The sequence below is a fragment of the Equus asinus genome, chromosome 3 (assembly GCF_041296235.1).
Source record: "Equus asinus isolate D_3611 breed Donkey chromosome 3, EquAss-T2T_v2, whole genome shotgun sequence".
NCBI classification, from domain to species: domain Eukaryota; kingdom Metazoa; phylum Chordata; class Mammalia; order Perissodactyla; family Equidae; genus Equus; species Equus asinus.
Genome location: NC_091792.1, coordinates 19775458 through 19782807, shown reverse-complemented (window position 1 = coordinate 19782807; position 7350 = coordinate 19775458).

Sequence of the window (7350 nt, the reverse complement as noted above, 5' to 3'; positions counted from 1 at the left end):
TTTTTGCTGAGGAAGACTTGCCCTGAGCTAACATCCATGCCCATCTTCCTCTACTTTATACGTGGGACGCCTACCACAGCATGGCTTTTGCCAAGCTATGTCATGTCTGCACCCAGGATCTGAACCCGTGAACCCTGGGCCGCCAAGAAGTGGAACATGTGAACTTAACCCCTGTGTCACAGGGCTGGCCCCGCATTAAGCTCTTTTATTCTTTATTTCTAAAATGTGAATTTCCTAAGAACAAGAATATCCTCTTACATAACCAGGGTATTATTATCAAAATCAGGATATTTAACATTGATATATCTACAGTACATATTCTGATTTTGTCAATTGTCCCAATAATATATTTTTTCAGCCTTTTTCTTCCCCCCAGTACAGAATCACCTATTGCATTAAGTTGCTGTATCTTTTAGTAGTCTTCAATTTGGAAGAGTTCCTCAGCCTTTCTTTGTCTTTCCTGAAACTGAAATTTTTGAAGAATTCAAGCCAGTTATTTTATAGAATGTTCCCTAATTTGAGTTTGCCTGATGTTTCCTTATGATTTGATTCAGGTGATGCATTCCTGATTGTAATATTACATAAATGATGTTATATTCTTTCCAGGTTACCACCTTTGGAGACATACTATGTTGTTTGCTTCTCATTAGTGATGTTAATTTGATCTCAATTTCTCCACAGTAAAAATTACTGTCTTTCAAGGGCCAGCCCCAGTGGCCTAGTGGTTAAGTTCAGCATGCTCTGCTTTGGTGGCCTGGGTTCAGTTCCTAGGTGTGGACATACACCACTTTGTTAGTAGCCATGCTGTGCTGGTGGCCCACATACTGAAAATAGAGGAAGACTGAGATGGATATTAGCTCAGGGTGAATCTTCCTCAGTCCCTCCCCCAAATTACTGTCTTTCTACTTGTGACTAATAAACAAGCTTGATTTTTCAGTTTTAGATTTAGCTCTAAGTTTCTATTGTGGAAGATGAGTAATTATTTACATAGTTGTTTTTATTTTCAGCCCTCTCTGTATGCATTTCATCTGACCTCATCCTCATAATTTTTGTTTATCTGAATATTCAGTTTATGTTGTTATTATAATTAAGGAAATATTACTCACAGCTGAGACATAGAATCCTTTCCCTGTTATGTATAACTTTTGGTTTCCCCTACAGTTTAAAAAAACATAAAACAACACTAGTACTCTGAACAATTTAAAGAATAATGTGTAATTTGAGGCAGCTGTTAAGAACATCTCATCTCATATCATCATTGGAACAGTTTCCCTCTGTGGTCGCCTGAGTCAAGAGATAACAGTACTTTATTAAGATTGTCCTATTGCCTATATGTAGGCGTTCTGACTGAATGTGAGGATTGCAGGGAACCTTCATTTTCTATCTTCTGTAGCCTGTAACTTTTGAAATATTTATATTGAGCATGAATCTTTCTTATAAATTTTTTTCAGATGTACTAAAAAGTAGAGAGAATAATAACTTCCAGTATTCAAGAGTTTTTAAAAAAGGTATGATGGGGTGAGTTCTCCTTTTTTATGACTTTGACTGGAGAAAGTTCCAAGTGGTGCCAGGTTGGTGCAATCTTTACTGGTTGAGGAATCAGAACAGAGCTTGAGCTAACCTCAGCAGTTGAAAAGTGAGGAGGGAGCCACAGAGTGGAAACGATAAATTCTATGTAAAAACTCTGCCCAAATTGTTGACTGTCCCCTGAATTACATATGTGCTGGGGAGACTCTAAGACGCCCAGTTGATTTTAAGAACTGAGCAGAATTTTAAACTGCTGACAACCCTAAGGATGGTAGAGTTGGAATCTGAATTTAGTCTATAAAAGGAACCTGTTTCCTCTACTCACAACACTTCTGACACCAAACGTGTGGGTTTTCCACACCAAGCAATTCTCCAACTCTCTAGATACCTTCTGAATGTCCTGCAATTCAATTCTGATACTGACTACCTGGAGTTTGTGAGGTCTCAGCAGGTTGATGGCTCAGTTCTTCAGGTGCCAATTGCAAATCCAGACCTCCTTTACTTCTAATTGACCAGCTATAAATTGGTGGTCCCCACAGCCCCCTCCTCAGCTTTGATAATTTGCTGGAATGGCTTATAGAACTCAAGGGAACGTTTTACTTACTATTACTGGCTTATTATAAAGGATGCAACTCAGGAACAGCCAATGGAAGAGATGCATAGGACAAGGTATGCTCAGAACTCCCATACCCTCTCCCAGGTGCCACTCCCTCAGTACCTCAATTTGTTCACTAACCTGGAAGCTCTCTCTGAACTCCATTGTTTAGAGTTGTTATGGAGGTTCCATTACGTAGGCATGACTGATTAAATTATTGGCCACTGGTGATTGAACTCAGAGATTTAGAAGTGGGGCTGAAAGTTCCAACCCTCTAATTAGAATGGTTGGTTCCTCTGGCAATCAACTCCCATCCTCCAAGCATAAACTCACATATGGTTGAAAGGGGATTATTATGAATGACAAAAGACACTCCTTTCACCCCTATTAATCAGGATATTCCAAGGGTTTTAGGAGCTTTGTGCCAGGAACTGGGGATGAAGCCCAAATATCTATATTTCTATCACAATAGCACAGCCCATTTAGTTGCCTACAAAACCAAAAATTCAGTAGTTTTTAAGCAACATAACAAAATCTAGTGTCTCTAAAATGAATTATTTATAATGTCCAGGATAAAATCCAAAATTAGTAGATATTCAGAAAAATAAGGAAATATGACATGCAATTAAAAAAAAGAGAAAAAGCAATCAATGGAGATGAATCACTGGCCAATATGATGGTATGAGCAGTCAAGAATTTTAAAGCAGCTATTATAACTATTATGCTCAAGAATGTAAAAGAAAACATGCTATTAATGAATTAGCAAATAGGAAATTTCACCACATAAATAGAAACTAGAAAAAGAACCAAATGGAAATCATAGAGACTTCATCATCTACTGACTTGCACTATAAGAAATACCAAAGGAACTTTTTTGGGCTGAGTGGAAATGGTACCAAGTAGAAATTCAGAGCTTCAGGAAGCAATGAAGAACATCAGAAGTGGGAAATATGTGGATGAATACAACAAACCATCACTTTTAATTTCTTAATTAAAGTACAAATCAGTAATTAAAGTAAAAAATTAAAACATTTTGAGGTTTATAGTGCATGTAGATGTAATATACATGCCAAGTATAGAATAAATGAAAATGGGGTAAATTAAATATAGTTGCAAGGTTCTTACATTTGAAGTGAATTGGTACAAAATTAACTCCAGATCATGAAAGTTAAGATATATATTGTGATCCCTAGAGTGACTGCTAAAAACAAAACAATGCAAAGAGGTGTGACCAGTGATGTCAGTGAAAATTGTGGAGTAGGAAACTCTGGGGTTCTGTCCTTCCCTAGAAAAACCCATAAAACTGGCAAAATTGTCAGGATCAGATTTATTGGAACTCGGGAAGATAGAAGTTTACAGCAACGAAGCAAATGCTTAATTAGGAAAAGGTGAATGAAGCACGCTAGGAAAACTTTGTGGCATTTTCAGTTACCCTTGCCACAGTCCTCTGTTCCCTTGAAGGCAGCAACCTGTGTTCCTAGTGTGGGTTCCTGGTCACAGAGGGAACAGAACAGACCTTGTTTTCAAACAGTTCTGTTTGCCTGTTTTGCCTTGTCTTTGGGATACCAGAAGTACAGGTGTTTGCCTTCGTTTCACTTACCCTGGAACTCTCTGAGGGTGGAGAGTTGGCTATATGGAAGACACTCCTCAAAACCATTGAAAGACAAATGAACAAGTCACTAATACAAAAGAACAAGCTGCTGTGGCAAATGATAGCAGTTGGGGCAAGCAAGAGTCACACAATAGTCACATACCCTGGGAAGAAAAGCTGGGAGTGGGATACTTTGAAACAATAGGGGCTTTGAAAAGTTCCTGTGTATACCAGGGAATCTAAAAGGCACCCACAAATCCACATGCCCAGCACAGGATGCATACTCAGAAAATACCTGAGAAGACTAGCTTTTCACCAATGGTTGATCAGCATAAGCAGGAAGTGAAGGATAGTTTTACACGGTCAGGCTAAACACTGTGTCCTTTTATCCTTTGTTGTGGAACCTCTGTTCATTCAGTTTTCAGGTCCCTTTCAGAGGGAATTATTCCATATGTAGTTGTAGATTTGTTATGTCCGTAGGAGGAGATGAGTTCAGGATCTTTCTATGATGCCATCTTGAAGCCTGTCTCCTCTATCATTTTCATATCCTAACAGGCTAAGTTGTTTGACACTTTTTCCTCAGGAATAGCAATTCTCAAACAGAGGAGCTGTTACAAGAACTGGGGCAGGGAGAGCTCCTCTTTGTCTATTGAAAATTCTAAAGTTTTCAACTTAATTTATTCCTAGGCTTTCTCTTCCGATATAAACCTAAGTTATTCTGTGACAAGACTTCTAACAGTAGTAAACTGCTATTTTAGTTTTTAGAATCAATAGTATCTGAAGGTTTGAAAAATTTGCCAATTTACTCAATTAATAACATTCAGGCCAGGCAAATTTTTGTAAATGACCCTGATGAGCTGTCCACAAACCACTGTCAAGTCAATGAAGTTCAATATGTGAAAATTAAACATCAGGTGTGCAAAACTCATGGTTCAAGGAATAAACAGGTATGTATTTATTATGATTACATGACTTCTTGACAATGTGCACTGCCATCCAAAAATGAATTGCATTTATTATCCATTGCTATTTGTTCACTAGTATGAAGATGCCAATTTATATACAAAGAAAATTTTTATATACTTTGATACTGCCATATGTAAACATTTTTATGGATGTCTGTGAAGCAAAGTATGCCAAATATATATTCCTAGAACGTTACTAATGTAACATCAAAAACCATTCTTATGTCTGATCGTTGAAGCTAAGGGTTTATTACATGCAAAATTCAGTTATTTTTATAGACCCATCACACTTGATTATGCCTTTCTGCATTGCACTGGTCACTCTGTACTGAAAACAAACTGGGAAATTGAGAAATCAAATGTAGTTTTCTTAAAAAAAAGAATTACTAGCTAGCCAGAAGTTATTTTACACTAATGACTGGAATCAGTCACTATGCACACAAATTATTTTAATAGTGGTTGGAGAAAAGAAAAAATGACTTGAATGCCGTATTATTAGTACTAAACAATTTGGTAAATTCATTAAAGAATTTGCTTCTCCATACTGTGGCATTAAACAACAATGGCTTCAAGCTACCAAATATAAAAGGTAACTACTTTTAATGTGAGTCTCCTTCCAAGACACTAAGCCATAGAAAGTTTCAGGGAAAAAACCCATAACACCTTAAAGTTTCCATTACATACATTTCCATCTCTAATTACATTTTAACATCTATATTTGGGGTGGGTCCATATGAATTCAAGAACATTTTAACTTAAGGTCTTGGAAGCAAAAAAATTTAGAAAATTCTAAAAAAAACAAGGAATATGCACAACAAATGTATGTAATCAGAAAGCAGCAAAGAATCAAAGATATCTGATCTTTAACAATGATTTTGAATTTCTGACCCTTGTAATTTTGTCACATTGATAGTTGGATTAAAAACAAGGGATGTTGGTTACTTCATACACAATACTCACAAAATTGACCTCTTTTGGTCCAGAACTATTTAAAAGTATTCTAAGGTCAGAATATGAAAAATCTACTCAAGCCACTATTACATTTTAGAGATATTACATATGGAAACTTATAACATGGCTTTTCAAGTATGAATTTAAGAGTCAAAAAATTCTTAACAATAAGATTGGTTATTAAAATAAAAAGGAGACAAAAGTAATAAAATTAGCTATCAAAGTGATAGGATAGCAGTGAAACTGTTTTTAAAAATCCATGAAATAAAAGACCTAAAGAAGAATTCAAAATAAAAAAGCAAAATATACTTGAGAAAAATGTAATGATTATTTAAGAGTCCAGAACTGGATGAGAGGATAAATAAAACAAGATAGCCAGGAAAGACTAAAATCATTTCCATTTATAGTTTACACACTTTAATTCAATTAAAGTATCCAAAACATGATGATTTTCACTCTTCTCTTTATAGGATGGGTCTTTTTTAGGTGTCAATATATTTCCCTAATAATCATCTTGTGACTTTGAACATGACAGTAAATTAGAGATTCCAAAGCAAAGAACATACTATTAATTTTTGTTGTTGTTGTTAGGGATTTTGACCTCCATGACAGACTGAATCAAATGTTGACAATTATTAGTTTCTTTCTTTGACTTGAAAGCTCCAAGTCGTTTAATAAGGTATTTTAATAGACATGCTTTTTCTTTTAATATCTCATCTAACAATATGCTAGAGGTATACTTCGGGATCTGGAAGATGAAAAAACCATTACCACCTATAGGTGCTGACCACTGCCAGAGACATTCAGGTGTTCTTCTTCTAAGCAGTTTCTAGTTTCACATTCTAAAAAATTCCAGGTGAGTTTCTATTGTATGAAAAAATTACCTGTGAATTTAGTAAGGAAAAAAAAATCTTAGAAAAACATCTGGCTGTATTATAAACTCAAAGCTGTTTTCTTAGGAAACATGAGTATATGGAAGAATATTAATTTTAGTGCATTTTAAATTAGAGATATGAAAGTAAAATTAAAATTTTTTTTGTTTCGGTTAAGAATCTTGGTCTTTGATCTGCATTAAATTTTCGTTACTTTTTATTAAAAGAAAAGATTATGTATCTCCTGGGTATTATTTTAAAATGACACTTTGGAATAAATCAGACCAAAAAAAAAATTTTAAACCTGTTTTTCTTTTTTTGTCAAAAAGTTCTATCTTCTGAAAATGACTGACTGCCTTAAGATTAGTTTGCTAAATGACTGATAAGTATAAAACATATCATAGTAAGAGGATAATATATTAGAATCAAAGTTTATAAGCATCCCTATCTATGTCATTTGGAAAGTCATTAGAGGATAACTTATTTAATCAATGCCATCTGATTTTAAATATTGATATATCAACACAATTAGATATGCCTCTCATTAGGTTTTACAGAATCAAATATCACAAAGCCAAATTGCACTTAAAACTCAAAACTTCCAAAGTTTAATCACAAAATAACATTTACTTTAGAATTCAAGTTTTCTGTTGTAAAATTCTAAAAGGTGAGAAAGATGAAGTTATATTTTTCTAGTCATTTAAGAATCACTCCTAGATCTATGATATGTAAAATTAATGCCAAGGCTTTAATTGGTGTGGACTACTAAATACCAACTATTAAAAACAAAACAAAAAATCCTAATGGGAATGTTTATAGACTTATTATTACAATTCAAAGTTATGAAAA